Source organism: Pongo abelii, chromosome 4 (assembly GCF_028885655.2).
Source record: "Pongo abelii isolate AG06213 chromosome 4, NHGRI_mPonAbe1-v2.0_pri, whole genome shotgun sequence".
In the NCBI taxonomy this organism is placed as follows: Eukaryota; Metazoa; Chordata; class Mammalia; order Primates; family Hominidae; genus Pongo; species Pongo abelii.
Genome location: NC_071989.2, coordinates 161,853,225 through 161,874,503, shown reverse-complemented (window position 1 = coordinate 161,874,503; position 21,279 = coordinate 161,853,225). Strand labels below are relative to the sequence as shown.

At 37.6% G+C, this 21,279-nt stretch overlaps 1 long non-coding RNA gene across 2 annotated transcripts in view; it reads left to right on the top strand.

The window, feature by feature from the left end:
• The window catches only part of LOC112133439 (uncharacterized), a 148,293-nt gene that overhangs the window by 5,080 nt on the left and 121,934 nt on the right, over nucleotides 1-21,279 (top strand). Inside the window, exon 3 of one of the 2 annotated variants that reach the window (XR_010140058.1) lies at nucleotides 2,030-2,151. The exons of the other annotated variant lie outside the window; for it this stretch is intronic. This is a non-coding gene — a long non-coding RNA (uncharacterized LOC112133439). The remainder of the gene's footprint in view (nucleotides 1-2,029; nucleotides 2,152-21,279) is intronic. 2 annotated transcript variants of the gene reach the window in all.

Sequence of the window (21,279 nt, the reverse complement as noted above, 5' to 3'; positions counted from 1 at the left end):
TCAGTGTATTTTATGTGTGGCCCAAGACAATTCTTCTTTCAATGTGGCCCAGAGAAGCCAAAAGTTTGGACACCCCTCTAAAATAACAACGGCTTATATCTGTCATGGGTTAGCTGAGGAAGGGCTTTAGCTCTGCATCATCAGGCAGAGAACCAATTTGAGGAAGGCTCCAATGCCACACTTCACTATTGCCAAGGTAAGAAAAATGCAGTCTCGCTTCCGCTCAAATCTCTGTGGTGAAAACAAATGATATAATCATCTGTGAGAGTCAAGGAAGCATGATTCTGCCTTATGCTTTAACAGAAAATTGGACATATTTGGCAAAGAATAGAAATGAGAGATGAATTCCTTAATAAATGCCTTTCTGCTGTGTTCTGAATAGAGCACTCTCCTCAGATCATTGATTCACTGTATTTCCTCAACCTGAATGACCTTTCCTCTATGTCCCTATTTCCAAATTATAACACTTCCGTGCTGCAAGGTCAAGCTCAAAAGCCAGTTTCTCAGTATTTTGAGATTTTTTCTCTCAAAAAATTAATTGCCCCTTCTCGGATCTCACATACCACTCTTCTGTACATTCTCTATCTTGTACAGCATCTATAATTTTCTAATTGTGTCTCAGTTATTTGAGATGCATTTTGTCTCATATTAGATTGGGAGCATCTTGAGGGCAGAAACAGTGGTTGAGCCACAAAAGTGACTCAGGGTTATGCTCAAGGTGGTCCTAATGTTTGGTGGCTAAGTGAAATTGATCTTGTTACCCCAGAATGTGTATTTACAAAGGTAGCTTTTGGCCAATCTTTGAATTATTTGAGGGAAATAATTGTCTACTTTTCTTATTTTATAGTAAGTTATAATTTTTCCAGTTAAATTCTTTTCTGAATATAACCTAAATTCCTCACAAAGTGCTTTTTTGCTCATTTTCTCTTGTTTATCCATAATGAAGATCATAGATCACGTAATACAGTTGGAAAAACTTTAAAGATTATCTAGGTCAGTGATATGAAACTTTTTATTTTGAGAAGTTGATTCCTTTATTTAAACAAAACCTTAAACAGAGCATAAAATCATAAAACAGCAAAGACAACAAAAAAAATCTGCTTCTCTAATGGAAGTCCAGAGTCCTGGTCACTTAACATCTCTTAATCAGTTTCTAGTCCCAAGAGTAGGCCTCCAGATACCTCTATGAAGTGCTAGATATTTGGTTTAAAATTTCTGGTTATTAAATCAACTTTTCATATTACAGATAGGAAAACTAAAGCTAGAAAGATTGTGTCATATTCAAAGCCACACAGACATGTAGTTGGAGAATCTATTTCAGTAAATATTTATTGAGCATCTATTATGTGTAAGTTTGGCTAACAATAAAGTTATAGCAAGCCTCTTAATATAGGTAACAATAAAAGTCACATTTTTGTTTACAGTAGTCAAGACTTCCATTTCATTCATGTCCATTTCTAAATAATAATAAATGGTTAAAGTCTCGGTTTCCACAATGGATCTAAAAGTTGAATTTAACTGAGTTCAAAGCCATGTTAGGTCCTAGTTCATAGTCAGAGCCTCTTTTGAAGGTGTGTGGCAGCTCTATTTGTGTATCTTGAATTCCTATAACACTCACTCTCATCAAACACAGGAGAAAATGTCTGTTTCTTAGATGAGCTCACTCTCTCACTCTTTCTGCTGGAAATTCATTTCTATTTCATGCAAATTGGGATTCATTGCATAAAAAAAATTACAAAGGGTAAGGTAATCTTATTAATCCAGCTGCCCCAGCATTGGGTGGTCATGGGCTGCTTAGATGTAATAAGTTGACTTTCCCCACACATGTGGATGACTTCAATCCATGGGCATCCACTCAGCATCTATTGTTGCCCACAACAATAGAATATCATCGCCATATCACTGAGAAATGCATATGCTGTTAGGGGGTTAGAAAATGTTCACAGACAAAAAAGTGGAAGATGCTATTACTATGTAACAAAGTATTTTTTTCTTTTTTCTTTTCTTTTCTTTTCTTTTTTTTTTTTAGGCAGCGTCTCATTCTGTCCTCCAGGCTGGAGTGCAGTCGTGTGATATTGGCTCGCTGCAACCTCCACCTCCTAGGCTCAAGTGATTCTCCTGTCTCAGCCTCCCAAGTAGCTGAGACTACAGGTGCCCACCACCACATCCGGCTAATTTCTTGTTTGTTTGTTTGTTTGTATTCTTAGTACAGACGGGCTTTCACCATGTTGGCTAGTCTGGTCTTGAATTCCTTATCTTAGGTAACCCACCTTCCTTGGCCTCCCAAAGTGCTGGGATTACAAGCATGAGCCACTGCACCTGGCCTACGTAATTTAATTACATTAAATTATGTAATGTGAGCTCTAACTGTTAATGAAGTTTGAAAATGGCACTAATCAGTATGTATTAGAGTAAATGGTAGAAGTCTTCCATAGGGAGCAAATGTCAATGAGCGTCTTGAAAGGTAAAGTCAAATTTGAATTGTATGGGTGGATGGTGGTCAAGGGAAGTAGGTGTCATTTCTGAATGTGGGTATGATACAGGCAAAGACATTACATATGTAACAAGCATATTTTCATAGTAACTAAAATGAACTGAGCACCTAAAGTGGGTTAGGCTTTGTATTTATCACTTGACAGTGTGACCTTATGAGGAGGAACTGATATTACCCATATTTCACAAGTGAAGAACCATAAGTAGTTAAGTAACTTGTGTGAGACCATATAATTGATGAATTATGGAACTCACATTTAAACATAGGTCTCTATGATACCAAAGCCAATGTTATTAAACAAAGCTCCCTAATCTGTTTAGAAACTTACAGGAAATTATGAGAAGAATATGATGGTCTGAGGGAAGAGTGATAAGAGGGTGGATGGGTAAGATGGAGTTAGCATAGGTTAGTGGTTCTCAACCAGGGGCAATTTTGTCCCCCAGAAATATGGCAATTTCTGGAGATATTTATGGTTGTTACAACTTGGAGCAAGAGCTGTTTCTGGCATTTGTGGATAAAGACCAGGGATTCTGCTCATCATTATATAATGCACAGGGCACACCACCCACAACAAAAAATTATTTGCCCCTAAATATCAATAGTGCTGAGAAACAGCATAGATAGCTTGAAGAATCTGGACTTATTTCTTTGGGTAGTGGGTCCTTGACTATAGGACTGAAAAGGCCCAAGTGGCCTTCCAGGCTTGACATCTCACGTGAACCATCACCTAGTTCCTCAAAGCAGACTCATCATTCCCCCCAGACTGACCCATTTCCAGTGTTTCCTTAAAAATCTCTCATCTTCCTGCCCATCTCCAGATCTAACTTCAGCACTCCACGGAGCTGCCTTTGTCTTCTACCTGGAGTATTGCAATGATCTCTCATTAGGCCTATCTTCTTCCACTTTGAGTCCCCATTAGGAAGCTCTAGAGAACTTCTGGAGAACAGCTGGAGAAGTTCTCACAAAAAAAGTAAATCCGATCAAATCACTTGATGCATAAAGCTCCCCAAGGGCTTTCCACTGTCCGAACTAGAGGACCTGGCATGATCTTTTGCGCCTCAAATCTTTTCCCTCTGTCTTCCTCTCTGTCTTTCAGTTCCTTTAAAGTGCTCCTCTTCTTTTCCTCTAGGTTATAGAGCACCTATTTCTTTGCCTGTAAACTTAGCTTTGGCGCCATCCCACATTTCTCATTCTTTTCATCCAAATAATGCCTCTTGATCCTTCAGATTCCAGCTTAAACATCACTTCCTCAGAGAGGACTAAGTCTTAACATACTATTCTGTATTTTCTCCTTCCTAACGCTTCTCACACTTATAATTATTAGATTAATATCTATCTTCCTTGATGAACTGTCAACTTTATGTAGATGGCGACTGTTTCTGTCTAGGTCAGTGCCATCCTCAGGAATTAGTAGGAGCTCAATAAATATTTGTTGAATTAACCAGAAAATAAACACAGTCCTGGACTGTGTAGGACACAGAGCAGAACAAGAAATATGCTTAATTCCCCACCCATGGCATGGTCCCACATCTCAAAATGTGTGTGGCATGGATAGGAATGAGAGTAACATCAGAAGTTTCTCATACAAAGACAAGGAATACTAGGTAAATGAAGAATTCAGACAGACGAAGGATTTGGATAATTAATGGCAAACATCTCTGAAGGACCATACTACAAGCTATAATATCCTGAACAAAGCTTTTCCTCTCCCTTCAGCTTGGCTTGTTAAAATAAGCACTATTTTCTGATAAGGAACTTTCCAGCCATGTAGAATATAGACAGTATCATACAATTCTTTATACCTGAACAGGAAAAGATACAGACAAGGTACAGAACATTCTCCTGCAAAGCAGCAAACCACTAAAATACCATTTTTAATGAAAGAACAAGAACTTCCCACATTTTCTCTATGAGAATGTCAAATCTCCTTTAAACTTTTTCTTTTTTGCTGCTACTAATTCCTAGCCTTTCTTTTGAATAACGTTCCTATTTCAAGACTAAATTTGCCACCACTTAACAAAGATAAATTGGTAACACCCTTACCTGAAATTTCCTGACACCCCACATACCAAATCCCCTGGGTAGTATGCAGAAAATATATGTATGTATGTGTGCATGTATCTATTTATTTACTTGGAGGCAAAGAAGTAGTCCACTATAGTTTCACTTGCGTGTGTTTGTAATTGTCTCTACTGATCTTTAATTTCAAGTCTCATTGCTAGGAACTTGATTAATTGGACTTTAGCTCTAAATGACAAATTACATCTGAAAAATACCTTATTTGAAGGCAACTTTTGTTCAGTTCTATAAAAGATAACAAATAGCTCAATTCTCTATTCTCTGTTTTTGAAGAATGGGTGTACCTTTACAATTGTAAGGTTTTTTTAATTATACTTTAAGTTTGTTCTCACTCATAAGTGGGAATTGAACAATGAGAACACATGGACACAGGAAGGGGAATATCACACTCTGGGGACTGTTGTGGGGTGGGGGGAGGGGGGAGGGATAGCATTAGGAGATATACCTAATGCTAAATGATGAGTTAATGGGTACAGCACACCAGCATGGCACATGTATACGTATGTAACTAACCTGCACATTGTGCACATGTACCCTGAAACTTAAAGTACAATTGTAAGTTTTACATTATAGAATTATTATCTTATGGAACTAGGCATAGGGCCATTTCTAAAGACATTCTATACAGGCAATTTCATTTTTCCTTTCCTCCCTCCCTCTCTCTCTTTTTTCTTTCTTCCATCCTTCCTACAAATACACATTGACTCTCTGCTCTGGACCAGACACTGTTCTATCCAGACCCTGGAGATTCAGGAGAGAATTACATACAAATTCCTAGAACTCATAGAAGCTAAGGGTTTTTTTTTTTTATTTCCAACTTTTATTTTAAGTTGTAGGATACATGTGCAGGATGTGCAGATTTGTTACATAGGCAAACATATGCTATGGTGGTTTTCTGTGCAGATCATTCCATCACCTAGGTATTAAGCCCAGCATCCATTAGCTATTCTTTTTGATGCTCTCCCTCCTACCCCCTTCAACCTCTGACAGGTCCCAGTGTGTGTTGTTTCCCACACGTGTCCATGTGTTCTCATCATTTACCTCCCACTTACAAGTGAGAATATGCAGTATTTGGTGTTCTGTTTCTGTAGTAGTTTGCTGAGAATAATGGCTGCCAGCTCCATCCATATCCCTGCAAAGGATATGATCTTGTTCTTTTTATGGCTGCATAGTATGGCTGCATCATCTCAGCCCAGAAGTTAAATTCTAATGAGAGAAATAAAGTAAGGACATAATGAAATAAATGAAATATTAAAACAGTATAGTTTTAACAAAATAAAGAAAAATGACAAGGCTAAGCTGATCATAGGAAGATATGAGAGAAGGGTGTTTCATTCAGAGAGACCAGCAAAGTCAAAGACCTTTTGCTAGAACCCAGCTTGGTATATTTGTGGAAAACAAATAAGGCCAGTGTGGCTACAGCAGAGTGAACCTGGGGAGGGGGTGGGTGGTTTGAGGAGGATGATTACCACTAGGTGGACCTGCAGGTAAAGACAAGGCCTGATCTTGCAAGACTGTGAGGGCCATTATCAGGAATTTTTTTTTTTTGAGAGTAATATTGCGAAAACATTGTGAGAGTTTTAAGCAGAAGGGTGATAGACACATTTTTGTGTTTTAAAAGTTCATTCTGGTTTATGCGTGGAGAATATGGAGGATAAACTTAAGAAAGTTGCAATATTGGCGTCAGAAGATCTTTTATGCTGCAACGTCCCAGGCTAGAGCTGATGGTGACCTAGACAAGGTAACAACAGTATAGACAGAGAGATATGGATTAATTTGGCATATTAAAGGGCTGCTGTGCTACACAATTGGGGTAGGATAGATAGCACCTCCTGAAACATAACTCTTTTGTATATGAGGAGGCTCATTCCTCTTTAGAATCAAACAATAGTATTTCAAGGTTTGAAATGCATCTGAGTAACTATTTAGCCAATTCCCCAGGACTCTATATTTATTCCTAGTAAATTTCAACTTTTAAAATTATTTCCATTATTGCAACACATTGAGAATGTTTAGGATTCTAAAATAATCATACAAAATGTTGATTGCTTATCCCAGCTTTGCAGCATCTGCAAATTTGATTCAAATACAATCAATGCCCATATCCAACTCAAACATAAAAATATTTACTGGGACTCAATTGAGGACAAGGCTGTGTGGCGAGATACTAGAAAATGCCTTCCTGTTTGACATCAGTGCACTAATCCACACTCTAATTATGGTGATTTACCCGGTTAAAAATCCATCCAAACATACCATCATTAGTTTTTCTTATTTATGGACATTTTAAGCATTAGAATTGGTTCATGAGAGAATATAGTTGGCCATGTAGGCCTTTTATGCTCATCACTTTAAGCTTAGGCATCCCTTTCAATCTTATGCAGTAATATTAAGTAACTTCTAGTCTAGGGACTGGTTGAGCTAACAGGGAGTAAAGAGTTTAGGAAGTGAAGAGGCTAAAGTAAGGGATTACTAACTTTTCTTTTTTCTATTCTGTAAGAATGTTATGTGTTCCTTTCTGCTTTGGCTGCTAGGAAGCTCAACAACTATATTAATTAAGATTTTTGAAATGTGTCTTTATATATAGGGTCTTTACCAATTTATTTTCCATTTTATAAACATCTTTTATTAGTACCTTTTATTATAATCCACTTCAAAGTATTTTATGTGTATCTGATACTTTTAAGTAGACTTCTACTTTGGTAACTATTTAAAATATGTGTACCTAAATATCAAATAATGCACACAAATGGTATATGCATAATTTCATTCTTCAGAGCTAAAATTAATAAAATTTCAATTTTCCTGCAATTTTAAAGTTGATATAATTTCAACATCTCCTCTACATCTCTAATGAGTGAATCTAATAGTCTTGATTCCCAATCAACTAGAATAAAGGGCAAGGTGGCTTTCCAAATGGCCAATGGCAGATTTGTTTACAAATGTGTATATGTGTGTGCACACAGTATGTTTGTAAGAAGCTTCACCAAAGACCGCATTAGCTTGAAATGTTATTCATTGTAGAGCAACTGCTGTCTGAAATATGAAGTCTAGATTTGGCACTCCAAAGCTAGCTTAGAGCTGTCAATATATGTCTTCAAACTGTGGATGGTTGGAAAGTTGGGTTAATAAAAGGCAGCCTGTAAATTATGAATTAAAATGTACTCATAGTGAATGACAGTGCTTTAAACATTGGAAGAGAATGATCATTCTCCTTTGAGTCTTCTTCATTTTAAAAAGCTTCAATATAGCAGAGAGGTTAACAGCTTCAGAGAGTCAAATATGTAAAGAATCCCAAGTTTGACCCCATATAGATATAATCTACTTTGAGCATCTCCTTAATAACTCTAGGTCCTGAAAGCCCAGGCTCTTTGCTATTGGGAGGATTTGATGGGACGATGCAAACAAAGCACTTAAACATCTGAATGGCACATCGTGAGTGCTTAATATATAGTGGCCATCATTGTTCTTATGATATTCCCTTCTCCATTGCTCATATGATGTGGTTTTGAGAGTGCCTGCATCAATCTGGCTTGCTCTCATCTGAAGGAACTCTGTTTGTTGAATTGGACACCTCTGGTGGACATCTTACATCCTCTCTGACTTACCTCTGATATCAGTCCTACCACAAACAGTTCTATGCAGCTTTGATTCACTTTCAGCTGACAGCACCGCTCCTTAAGTTTTTGCTGTGTCTCTCACATCTTGTGCTGGGGCTTCCCTGATGCTGCTGAATCCCTAGGCCCCTACTTGCCACACACACATGTGCAACCCAGAAGTACAGGGCTGATAACCATAAGATGTCACCTCTGTCTGATGGGAATACAGGAACAATGTGTAGATATAAATGCTTTCCCTTTTATTTATCAGGCAATTGGTTCTGGGAGCAGTTCATAAGGTCTGATCCCATAACCAGTCTCTTTCACTGGTGGCCTGCTCAATAACTTTCTCTTACTGGTTTATCCTTTCCCTGTTCATGGTCTTGTCTCTCAGTGAACAACTTGCTTTTAAGCTTTTGTTTTAGATGCTCCTTTCAGAAGACACCAGGATAATATAAATATTTGCAACACATTTTTAGGCAGATTATCCCACAAACATAAACAGCTGTTCTATGATTCAAATTAAGACAAATACAATCTTTACATCTTCTGACCTTCTGCAGCACTTACAAACAAAGGTACCATTTAGAAGATCCTATCTGTTGCTAGTTTATATTTGTCAGTTAAGTAATAATAGAAATAATAGTTAATTTATTGAACACTGATGAGGTCAGATTGCTTTCCATGTATTATCTTGTTTAATGCTGACACTAGCCCTTTTAAGTAGCTTCTATCATCTCAATATTAGAGAATATAAAATAGAGGATAAAGAGGTTAAATCATAGGCTCTAGGTCAAATCTAGCAAATTGTTGGCCTAGGACAAAATAAACACTTTTAACTACTACTTTGTTTTGTACCCAGCCACTATTTTTCTCTCTGTCACACATATGCATATTTATTTAATACTTGTCTGATTAAAGGGGTGTCCATGCAAGAATCCCAGAATATGAACTTTGAAAGAAATCTTAGTGGTCACCTCATCATTCCTTCTAACTTTATGGATGAAAAAACTGATGCTAAAAACATGATACAACTTGCCCAGATATACAATAGTGGACAGGGAAAAATTTGAGATGAGACCTTGGAGCCCTTGATTCTCAAATACATTTTCTTTCAAAAGAGGTGTTTAACTCCAATCAAGAACTAATAATGCAAATATAGCAGGGTGTTTTTCTGGAGGCAAAAGTTTAGCTAGGGAATGAGTTAGCCTCCAATACCTTTGGGTATGTATTGAAGATGTTCTTATATATGGAGACTCTGCTTTTCTGTGTGAAACAAGTATTGTGTATAAATCTATCTATAGATCCAAGAAGCAAGAAATATGGAAATAATAGAGTATGAGCTGCTGCATACTGGCCTCTTAGACCAGGTGTAAACTTCTCAGCAAAGATGGTGAATTGAGGAAATTGAGAATTGTTTTAAAGTTGAAATTTGTGAGACTCTGAGTTCAAATGGTGTTGCTGAGGGGAACTGGAACAATCTCTAGGTTAGAGGGAGATTGTTTCCGTTCAACCTGCATGAGCTCCTCTATGGCAGGTGGTTTGAGGAACAGCAGGGGATGATAGCCTTCATGTGGACATCCTTAGACGAGGAATCACCAGAATACATCTAAACCTGAACAATGAGGTGATGGGTCAAGAGAGAGGAAAGGAGAAGAGAACATGGCATCTACACTGTCAGTTCAAGAGGAGAGATGAATACTATGGAGGTTCCCACAGGCACATGGGTTTGAAAGAGCCTGAAAATCAGTTTATGAATGCAATGTCACCTCATTTGTACACATGGAATGGCAAGACCTGAAGCAACATGAATTCTATCATAAGGAATAAGAACACCTAGAGTTGCTTGACTGACAAAAAGATCTGAGGCCATTTAAAGAAGGGGGCACTTTTTAAAAATCTTTTCATTCTGGTAATTAAAAAGAAGCACACACATATCATCAGCAGATCTTTTCAAACCATTTCATCTTCCTATCTACTGAATTTCTGAAAAATATACTAGGAATATAAAACAAATGTAAGATTTTACTTTTAGCTGGTTTATAAAATATCGAGTGGGAATGACTCAAGCCAGTGCTCTCCAATCTCTTCCATGTTGTAACACATAAAATATGAACATATTTATATACATAATGAGGTAATTGGAAAAAGTTAATTGGCCCAAGGTGATAGTTTCTACCCTAGGGCTAAGGGATCAAGACCTAGGCATACTGGTTGGAAAATTTGACTTGAGAAACAAGTGATGAAGGATAGGACAGCCTGTGGGTTACTGATGAAAGAATAAATTCAGTCCCCAGTTTCAGGACAAAGTGACTATCTTAGCACCAACTAATTTGAATGTGTGATCATTTGATTTTAAGCTATATGAAATTTATTGTTATACTAGCAAAAGTATTAAAATATCTGATGGTGATGTGCCAGATGAATTGGTATGGAGGGAGATCAGAGGTGATGAAATTAATTAAAAGATTATTATGGGAATTCAGGTGAAAGGGAATAAAATGAAGGATTAGGAGCACATCTGATTCAACATCTCTCCTAGCACCTTGCACTTACAATCTTGGTAATTGTTTGTTTAGAAGATGAAGAATGGAGGTGTTGTTAAATACAGATTCTCTACTAAAATAATAACAATAATGAATAATAAGATAGTTATAGTAAAATAGGCTGGGCAGCTGGGCATGGTGGCTCATACCTGTAATGCCAGCACTTTGGGAGGCCAAGGCTGGAGGATCACCTAAGGTCGAGAGTTCGAGACCAGCCTGTCCAATATGGTGAAACCCCGTCTGTACTAAAAATACACAAATTAGCCTGGGGTAATGGCCAGCACCTGTAATCCCAGCTACTCAGGAGGGTGAGGCAGAATTGCTTTAATCCAGGAGGCGGAGGTTGCAGTGAGCCGAGATTGCACCACTGCACTCCAGCCTCGGCTACAGAGTGAGACCCTGTCTCAAAAACAAAACACAAAAAGATAGTTATAATAAAAATACTAATACCTTTTTATTGACCCTTTAGTATTATTTTATAATAAACTATATCCTGAGTGCTAGAACGGAGTCTGAGTGTTTGAAAGTATTACCAGCAGTAACATTTGTGATATGTTAAAGTGTTGGTGAATATACACATAGGGAAATGAATAGCCATTTACATTGCTGGTGGGAGTGAAAATTGGTGAAATCACCTGAAAAGCAAATTGGTGGACTTTTGCCCCCAAAATTTCATTTATTGAAATCTATATTAAATTTACTAGGGCTACCATAACAAAGTACCACAAACTGGGTGGCTTAAACAGCAGAAATTTATTTTTTTGTGGTAAAACAAATATGTTTTATTTCATTAGAGGCTAGAAGTGCAAGATCCAAGTGTATATAAGGTTGGTTTCCTCTGAGGCCTCTTTCTTTGGCTTGTATTTGGCTACCTTCTCCCTGTCTTCATATGGTCTTCCTTATGGGCATGTGTAGAGTCTAATTTCCTCTTCTTATAAAGACACCACTAATGTTGTATTAGAGCCCATTCTAATAACCTCATTTAAACTTAATGACCTTTTTAAAATCTTCAAATATAGTCACTTTCTGAGTTAATAAGTGTTAGGGCTTCAACATACGAATTTAAAGGAGACAGAATTCAACCCATAAAGGACTGTATCTTAAATGGTGAATGCTAAAAGTAAGTTCTTCATCACACTGTATGTAATTGAGAGAGAAATAATCTAAAGTTTCATCAGTAGGTACTTGATTAAATGAATCATGTTTCATTCATATTGTGAAATACAAGCCAACCATTTAAGAGAAAAAAATCAAAACACTATATGTTAATATTAAACTATCTCTAAACATACTGCTAAATAGGAACAAAAGCACAAGACTCAATATGTAGGATATGTTTTTGTAAATAAATACACATAAACTTACATATACACCTATGCGAATGTAAGGAAAGAGTATTAGAAGGACATGCATAAAAGAGTTGACTGAATTACCTGTGGGCACAGGTGAATAGTGGGGGTGGACAGTACAGCTTTCTTGTTTTGCACTGTAGTTTTTGAGTAGAGGGATGTATTAGTCAGGGTTCTCTAGAGGGACAGAACTAATAGGAGAGATGTATATATGAAGGGGAGTTTATTAGGAGAATTGACTCACATGACACAAGGTGAAGTCCTACAATAGGCCATCCGCAAGCTGAGGAGCAAGGAAACCAGTCTGAGTCCCAAAACCTCAAAAGTAGGGAAGCTGACAGTGCAGCCTTCAGTCTGTGGTTGAAGGCCTGAGAGCCCCTGGCAAACCACTGGTGTAAGTCCAAGAGTCCAAAAGCTGAAGAACTTGGAGTCTGATATTCAAGGGCATGAAGCATCCAGCACAGCAGAAAGATGGTGACTGGAAGACTCAGCAAGTTGGCTTCTCCCACCTTCTTCTTCATGCTTTATTCTGGTCACTCTGACAGTTGATTAGATGGTGCCCACCCACATTGAGGATGGGTCTGCCTCTCTTAGTTCACTGATTCAAATGTTAATCTCTTTGGCAACACCCTCAGAGACACACCCAGGAACAATACTTTGCATCCTTCAATCCAATCAAGTTGACACTTAATGTTAGCCATCACAAGAGATAAAAAACAAACAAACAAACATTTGTTTAGCATGTGCTATGGGCTAAACACTCTTCTGAACACCTTAGATGTATCAAGTCATGATTCTCACAACCACTCTGAACTATGTACTATTATCATCCTCAAATTATAATGAAGAAACTAAGGCAGACAGATAATCCACCTGCCAAGGTCATGCAGCTGGTCAATGACAGAGCTGACTGGAGCCCAGGCAGTCTGGCTTTTGAGCCTGTATCCTTAACTACCATAAATACAGCCTGCTGATGCCAATGTACTACTTCTCTAAAATTTGTGTGAAAATTAATAAACTCATGTATCTTTATATATTCTCTCATTTGGGTTTTGACAATCTGACCTTCTACACATTGAGACTGGAGGAATACGAGGTGATATACACTTTTATTTTCCCCCTAGATGTCAGTGTAGTTTAATAGAAAGAGCTCATCTAGGTGTCTCAGTACCAGGAAACCAGCTTCAAGGCTTGATTACACCATCATGTAGGAGCCACACACTATACATCTCTCCAGAACTCCCTCTCCCTATCGGGTCAATGCAATAGTGATAGCTACTGGACCTGTCTCTTCAGCACTACCGTGAGGATGAAGTAGAATCTTGCATCTGAAACTCATTCACAGAACACTGTCTGTGTATGCTCAGCCTTTTTTTTTTTTTTAAATTAAGTTCTGGGATTCATGTGCCGAACCTGCAGATTTGTTACATAAGTATACACGTGCCATGGTGGTTTGCTGCACCCATCAACCCAGCATCTATATTAGGTATTTCTCCTAATGCTATCCCTCCCCTAGCCCCACCCTGTGACAGGCCCTGGTGTGTGATGTTCCCGTCCCTTTGTCCATATGTTCTTATTGTTCAACTCCCACTTATGAGTGAGATCATGCGGTGTTTGGTTTTCTGTTCCTGTGTTATTATTCTGTGGTGAACGCATCTCAAATTTCCAGAAGTCCACCGAAGGAAAATGAATGTTTGAATACAATATAAACACATGGAGGTTTGTAGGTGAAAATAAAATCTTGTGAAGTAACTTGATGGATGCCTTAGATCTTTGAAATAATTTGATGAGTGCATTAGATGAGACTATCACAAAATGAGGGGCTTGCAGGCACTGTCCCAGATATTGTCATCTAGCTTATATTCCTAGCTTATTATTCACCCCCACTATAGTGCTTGGGTAAGAGTAGGGAGGGGATGTCAGAAAATGTTTGTTGAATGAATGTGGGAGATTAAAAAATAAGAGATATTGTCTCTGCTCTGAAAATGTTTTCCAAATAGTGAGATAAACACAACTGAGAGATGAATAATTACATTGGTAAGGACGATGCATCTTGTCAAGATTAAGAAGAGTGAAAAGGGCAGAGCAATGTAATAGGACCATACAACCAAAAACGCTGGACCTGAGAAGAAACCTACAAATCATAAGCCAGTGGTGTTTTGTGTTCTACGGAATCTTAAAAGTCTGCGGACCATCACGTAGGTAGGAAAGGCTCTCCAGGTGACACACGTTGTTCACTAAGACCAGCTATGTGTTTTTTCTATTGAATATTAGTCTTCCTGGAAATATTTTTTGAATAAAGTTCTCTTGGCTAAAAGAAAATTTGAAATCCACCTAATGACAATTCAAATTTATTTTATTAACAGAGGAGTAAATTGAGGGAAAATCACTGTATCTGAGGTCCTGCAGAGAGTTCAAACTGTTTCCCTATAGATACGGAAAGGGAACTGAGTCATATATGTAAAATACAATTTTTAATAAAGGAAACAAAAAACACAAGCTAAAACCCCATAACAGAAAATGCATTGCAGTGTGTGAAGTGTGAAATAATGAGATAAGACGAACAAACACATTTGTAAGTCTTTTCTTTTAAATAATTAGTTATATTTTGGACCACATTTTAACCAAAATCTCTAATATATAATAGTATACGGAGAAGTGTGGGATTGGGCCAAAAGAGGAAGGATTCAGACTGCCCAAAAAGAGGTGAAATAGTCTGCCCAGGAAGAAGCAGCACATTCTGATCTTTTTCTTGCCTGCTGATGAAGGGTATGTTATGATTACAGTAAAAACTTCTTATATAGTTATACCTTGTCTTGTTTGCTTTCAATTTAGAAAGATATTTTTCCCTTGTCCTCTATACCTATCAAAAATATGGAAATTTTTCTGTATGCAAATCCTTGCCTATGTTGTATTGAAACTTTTATATCCATTTTTTGGGGGGGGCTAAGAAACTTCATGAAGATTAAAATGTTTATCTTTTATGCCTCTCAACATTTCCCAAGTATCATTTAGGTAAAATCCTGGACCAAAACAGAAAAGTCAATAGATCACTTTTAGAAAGGATTTTGCAATTTTACAGCATCACTTGCCAAGGAAAATGGCTGAGTAAATACTATGTCCCAATGTAAATATAAACAGAGAATTGATTTATCTCCTTCTAGGTCTTGGTTCATATGGCTGTGAGAGTTCCCAGAGGGCTCTCCTAACATTGGAGATGAAGACAGAACTTGTTAGTCATCTCTTTCAAAAACTGTAAGCCAATATTTCCAAGATTATGAGTGATTTGTTAGCACCTAGCATGTAGGGGATACACCTTGGGTGTCGAAGGCCCCAGTTTCCTAGCATCCCTAAATGACCTTAGATTTATTTGGAAATTCTATCACATAGGAGTATATTCAGTTGCAGGAAACAGAAAGCGCTATTTCAATGGCTTGAAAAAATAGAAGTTTAATTATCTCATTCTACAAGAAGTTAGAAGGTAGGCAATCCAGGGCTACTACAGCAGTTTTATAACTTTTTGTCTTCACGTATGTTGTCTCTTGGTTACAAAATGGCTGTACCACTAAGCCTCATTTCCACCCTGCAAGCAGAAAAAAGGAATTAAATGTCTATTTCCAGTGAGATTTATCTTTGTATCCAGAAAAAAAAAAAGCCCTGTCAAAGGACTTTTTCCTAATCTCATTGTCTATTCATGTGTAACAGGGCTAACTGTGTGTGTAAGTAAGAGCAAGTAATCAAAAATTTTAGCATCCATATTCTGTAGTATAGAAAGGTGAGAGAGAAGTTTGTTGCAGATACTGTTGGATAGCCAATTCATAGTGCATTCCATAGGAAGCTCAACTTGGAAACCAAAGTTGCATAAAGTTTTGAGTACACCACCAATGCATGTCAATCTAAACATTCTCGTTTTTTTTCTGTGCATAAGTGCTAGATGGTTTTGCCAACTATCCCCTCAAAATTAACCTGTATCAAAGTCTGCAAAATAACTAAGTGACTAATATCTGTGAGATTTTATACTAAGTCAATAGTCATTAATATAGACTTTATGTTTTGCCCCTCCATAGTAAACATCTATCTATTTTGCTACCAGAATACGTTCCTGCTTCTTCTGGCAAGAGAAAATCAAATTTTTATTTGGAGAGCCAAACCACTCACACCTTATTCCACATGGTTGGCGTGGGGCTGAATCCATTTCTGCAGGAACCAGTGAGTCATGAATAAGTCAATCAGCACACGGCTTTCTCTTGGATTGATTGAGTTGATTGATTTCTCACATTAGCTGGCATGTGACCTAATTTGGGCTAATGGGAGATGAACCTCAGACTCTGGTTGGTACTGCTGAGGAAGGGAAACTACCTTTTCTATTATCCTAGAGCTGTACTTATCTAAAGTCAGAAATAATAGGGAACACTACACAGAGAGAGTCTTCCTAAACATGGCACCAACATGTAGGATAGCAGAACAGAAAGATGTGGAAAGAAAGACTGCACTCTGATGGTATATTTTTGAGTCCCTGGATCCAGCCATGTTTGATGCCAGTGTATCTCTAAACTTCACAGTTCTGTCAACCAATAAATAAACTGTAAAGTTATGTCAACCAACCTCATCTTTTTTATTTTTGCTTAATCCAGTTTAAGTTTCTATCTCTTTGATGTGCTTGGCTCTGTGTCCCCACCCAAATCTCATCTTGTATCTCCCATAATTCCCATGTGTTGTGGGAGGGACCCAGTGGGAAATGATTGAATCATGGGGGTGGGTCTTTCCTGTGCTATTCTTGTGATAGTGAATGGGTCTCATGAGATTTGATGGTTTTAAAAATGGGAGTTTCTCTGCACAAGCTCTCTCTTTGCCTGCTACCATCCACGTAAGATGTGGCTTAATCCTCCTTGCCTTCCTCCATGATTGTGAGGCCTCCCCAGCTGTGTGGAACTGTAAGTCCTCTTTCTTTTGTAAATTGCCCAGTTTTGGGTATGTCTTTATCAGCAGCGTGAAAATGGACTAATACACTCCTTCTACTAACAATACCTGAATAATAAACTATCTGAAGGACATTTTCTCTGTCAAAGTAGACTGTATCCTTACTCAGAAAAATAAACCTCTATTGGTGAAAATCTAAGCACCAGGTCATACCAGCATGAGAAGTATATTTAAGTCCTTTAAATCACATTATATATGTGACCAAATACATGTCCATAAGTAGATATGAAAAAAATAAGGTATTGTGGCTTACTAACTGGTGGAAAGGATATTCAGGGACAAGAGTTCTAGTGCTGATTCTACAAACAACTTCATCTTGTGAGCCTGTTTAAGTAGCTTCACTTTCTGAAACTTAGCACTTTCATTTCTGAAATTGGGTTCATAACACTTGTTATGTCAAACTGCCAATTGAGGCTCAAAGGAGACAATACATGTCATATCCCTATGTAAAGATATAATACCATACAAGCAAAACACATTGTCAATGACAAGGGTCATCAAACTACAGCCTGGAAGCCAAATCTGGTCTGCCACTTCTTGTTGTAAATAAAATATTATTGAAATAAAGCCATGCTCAATTTTATAAGTATTGTCAATGGCTGCTTCTGTGCTAAAATGAGGAGTTTCAGCATAAACCATATGGTCTACAATTCCTAAATATTTACTATTTGGGTCTTTACATTAAAGGTTTACTGATCCGCAATCTAGAATTGAGACAACTCTTTCAGTAACACTTAAGAGAAAAGCTCTCACATCCAATCAGTATCCACTGAAAGATTAGTGAGTATTCACTTTGCTCCTTTCTTTTTCATTTTCACTCCTTTCAACTATGGTTTTAATAGCATCAACACTGAAAAACTGAGTAGCAGAGAAAAATGGAAATGGGGAGAAATTCTAAAAAATATTCTTTTTAAATATGCATTGCACACAGCTGTTGAACTAAAAATTGACCATTATTCTATTGGAACAAAAGCATTTTGGACAGCTAGATTGGTGCTTCAAAATGTACGCAAAAAAAAATGTCTCAAGTTGGAATCCAAAGAATAACTTCTGCTGTGTCAGCTTGTGTATCACATCAGCTGTTTGCATGTGGTTGAGTGAGTTGGATTAGTTGCTCAAATAGTCTTGTCCTCAGGATTTCACGAAGGGAAAGATAGAATTAGAGTATTTGCCCTTTAGAATGGGTCACTTAGTACAACTCTGCATTATATGATTATTTTTTGATACAAAAGTATATACTGAGGGCTCTAATATGGGCCTGACATTGTGCCAGGGAGTGGAGTTAAGATTTTTAACAAGACAGAATGGTTGCTCATGATCCCTGACCTGATGGTCCTTACTTTCTAATGGGGGGACACAGCTTTTGTTTAATTTCTGCTTGGTCTTGACATGCCATTAATTAGCGTTTTCTTTAATACAGCTAGCAATGAGGAGGACATTTCTAGGTTGAATAGATGTAATCATTAGAGAAGTTATTATTAATCTGAAATAAGCTTTCTTACAGCATCCCTCTCTTTGTCCTGGTGGTATATGCAGTCATACCAGGTCATATATACTGCCTTTTTCACTTAACAGTTTTTCAGATAGTGAGAGTTCTCATGGTCCATCCATCATTTATGTCCAAGCTAAAAATTTCATAATTCTTCTGTCTATGTCAGGATGTTAATTGATAGTCTATTAAATATTAACCCATGTTATTTCCATTCTGAATTATGCTAAGTGTATGCAAAAGTGAAAATTTGTAGCAAAAGGCCTGTGAGGTCGAAATTAATTTATTTTCCCTCTAACTGTGAGAGGAATAATACATAACAATTTCTTATTAGGTCTCCTTCTAACTCTAAGAAACTCATCTGATTATTCACATAAACCCTAAAAATTGGCAAAAATTCCTAGCTTGAAAAATTGAATTGGGGGAATATAAGAAGTTTTGGTTTTCAGAAATTTCTAATTAATGAAATGTCAGATAACATGGCTTTTTATACTTTAATGTTTTGCCTGAAAGTGTTTTGAGTTGCTTTGTAAATGATTCCTTGTGACAGCAAATGAATTTATTTTAGGTAATATTATCCCACAGAAAGAAAAGGCATGGGATCACAATATGCCACAAGTATACTGAAATTCGTGTAATCATCTCAGCCTTTGCCTTATTTTAAATGATTTATTGATTTTAAAAATAATACACATCTTTAAAACCATGCCTCTGCATCCAGGAACAGGTCAAGTAATTTCTTTACTCCCACAGTGCCTGACAGGATTACTTTCTCTTCAGTTTAATTTTTGCCTCATAGGGCCAGTTTGAATCACCGATTTCAATAGCCTTTCAAAAGCACTTAAGATACAATGCTTTGACCTTGTAATGTATGTTATTCCATGGTCTTGATGGTGAGTAGGAGATGTCACAATGGCTATCCAATCATCCTGATTATCACTCCCACACCCAAAAGATCCTTGAGCTTTTCTATAGCTGTTTTCCCAAACAAAAAACAGGTGCAATAGTGTTGCAGTTACTTAACAAACCAACAAAAACTTAGTGGCTTAAAACGATATTTATTCACCCCCAAACCATTATTATGGGCTGGACTTGGAGACTGCTCTGGGAGTCAGCTGGGAAAGTTCAAACTTTAGAAGGTGGAAGGAACTGCAAGCTTGTTCACTCTAATATCTGGTGCCTAAGCTAAGAAGAGTCAAGATTTTTGGGGCTGTAACACTTGGGGCTTCTCTATTGCTGTGTAGTATTATGTAGTCTCACCACATGATCACTCTATCATGGAAGCTTCAGGACACTCAGATTTCTTACCTGTAGTCTCAGTGCCCCCAAGGTACATATCCTAAGAGAATGAGCTAGGTGGATGCTGTAATCCCCTTTATGGGCTAGCCTCGGAAGTCATGCAGCATCACTTTCACTCGCACCACAAGCCCACCCAGATTTAAGAGGAGAGAATAGTTTCCAACTCTTGATGAAGAAATCTCAAGACCACATTTTAAGAACATGTGGGATGGTAGATATAGGTGTGGACTACTTTAGAAATGCAATCTCTTACAGACAGGACAGGAGCTCTATACCAGCTCTTGCTGTTGAGAACATTTTGCATTTTGGAAACTCATTTAAACTAGAATGTAGAATTGAGAGAAGTTTTTTTTAAGGTCACTTCTCATAGTCGTTTCTTCTCTCTTGGTCTATTGGTTTATAACATGAAGGGACAACACCCTTCTCAGCCTCTACTCATCTCTCGTTCTGTAACTTTCTTAGCCTCCTTTCTCTTCACTTCCCAATGCTCCCTCTGAACTAGAACTTCTATTTAGACCCTCCCTACCATCCTGTTGCTCCTATCTTTTCAGCACCACGTTTTCTTACTCTCAGTTTCAGCCCTATCCTTCCTCCAGCTTTGGAGTCCCTCGGCGACCCCCATACTGCTCCTGTTCAAGCTCCACTCTTACTCCACCCCTAGCAGAACTTGCAGTGGTAGGCCCAGTTTCAACCAGATACTTCAAGTCCGCCATTCCCTCCACTGCTCACGTTATCTTTTTTCCAGATATATTTTTAATACTGTTAGGACCTTGATAAAAAAAAAAATAGACCCATATCTCTCTACCTGGCTCTGGAATTTCTAGTATCAGCCCTCTAACTAGGGTAGGGGTGTAGGGGCATGTCTTTCTCACTATGACTATGATCCTTGTTTACATGTTTACATTTTTTTTCATTTTTCTGTCTTCCTTATCTGGTGTTTTTGTTTCAACCATTTTAATTTCAAAAAGTCCATCACTGTCGTCTCCTAAAGGTTGCATAACATTTTCTTTAACTAGTTAATCATTAATGGGTTTAGGTTGCTTTCAATTTAGTGCAATTGTAAACAATATTGCAATAAAAACTTGTGTATGTAGATCTTTGCATATTTGTCTTGGGTTCTATTTCTGGGAGACAAACAAAGAGAGATTTTTATTCTGATGGTTTCTTGAGAGTACTCTTGGGAATAATACCTGTAAGGAAGTGAGGAACATAATGCAGTCACTACAGAGGCTTCAGCCAATTGCAAAAACCTATGAACCTTGGATGGCCAAGAGTGTGTATTCCTCCACGCATTAGTCACTGGGCATGGGATACCCCTGGGGGAAGAACATAACTTGGGTGAAGCAGCTCCTGTTTGTTGATGGCAGTTCTTGGGGAAGAGCACAGCATAATTCACTAGCAGGAAACACTATTTTTTTAAAAAAATATTTTTATACTTTAAGTT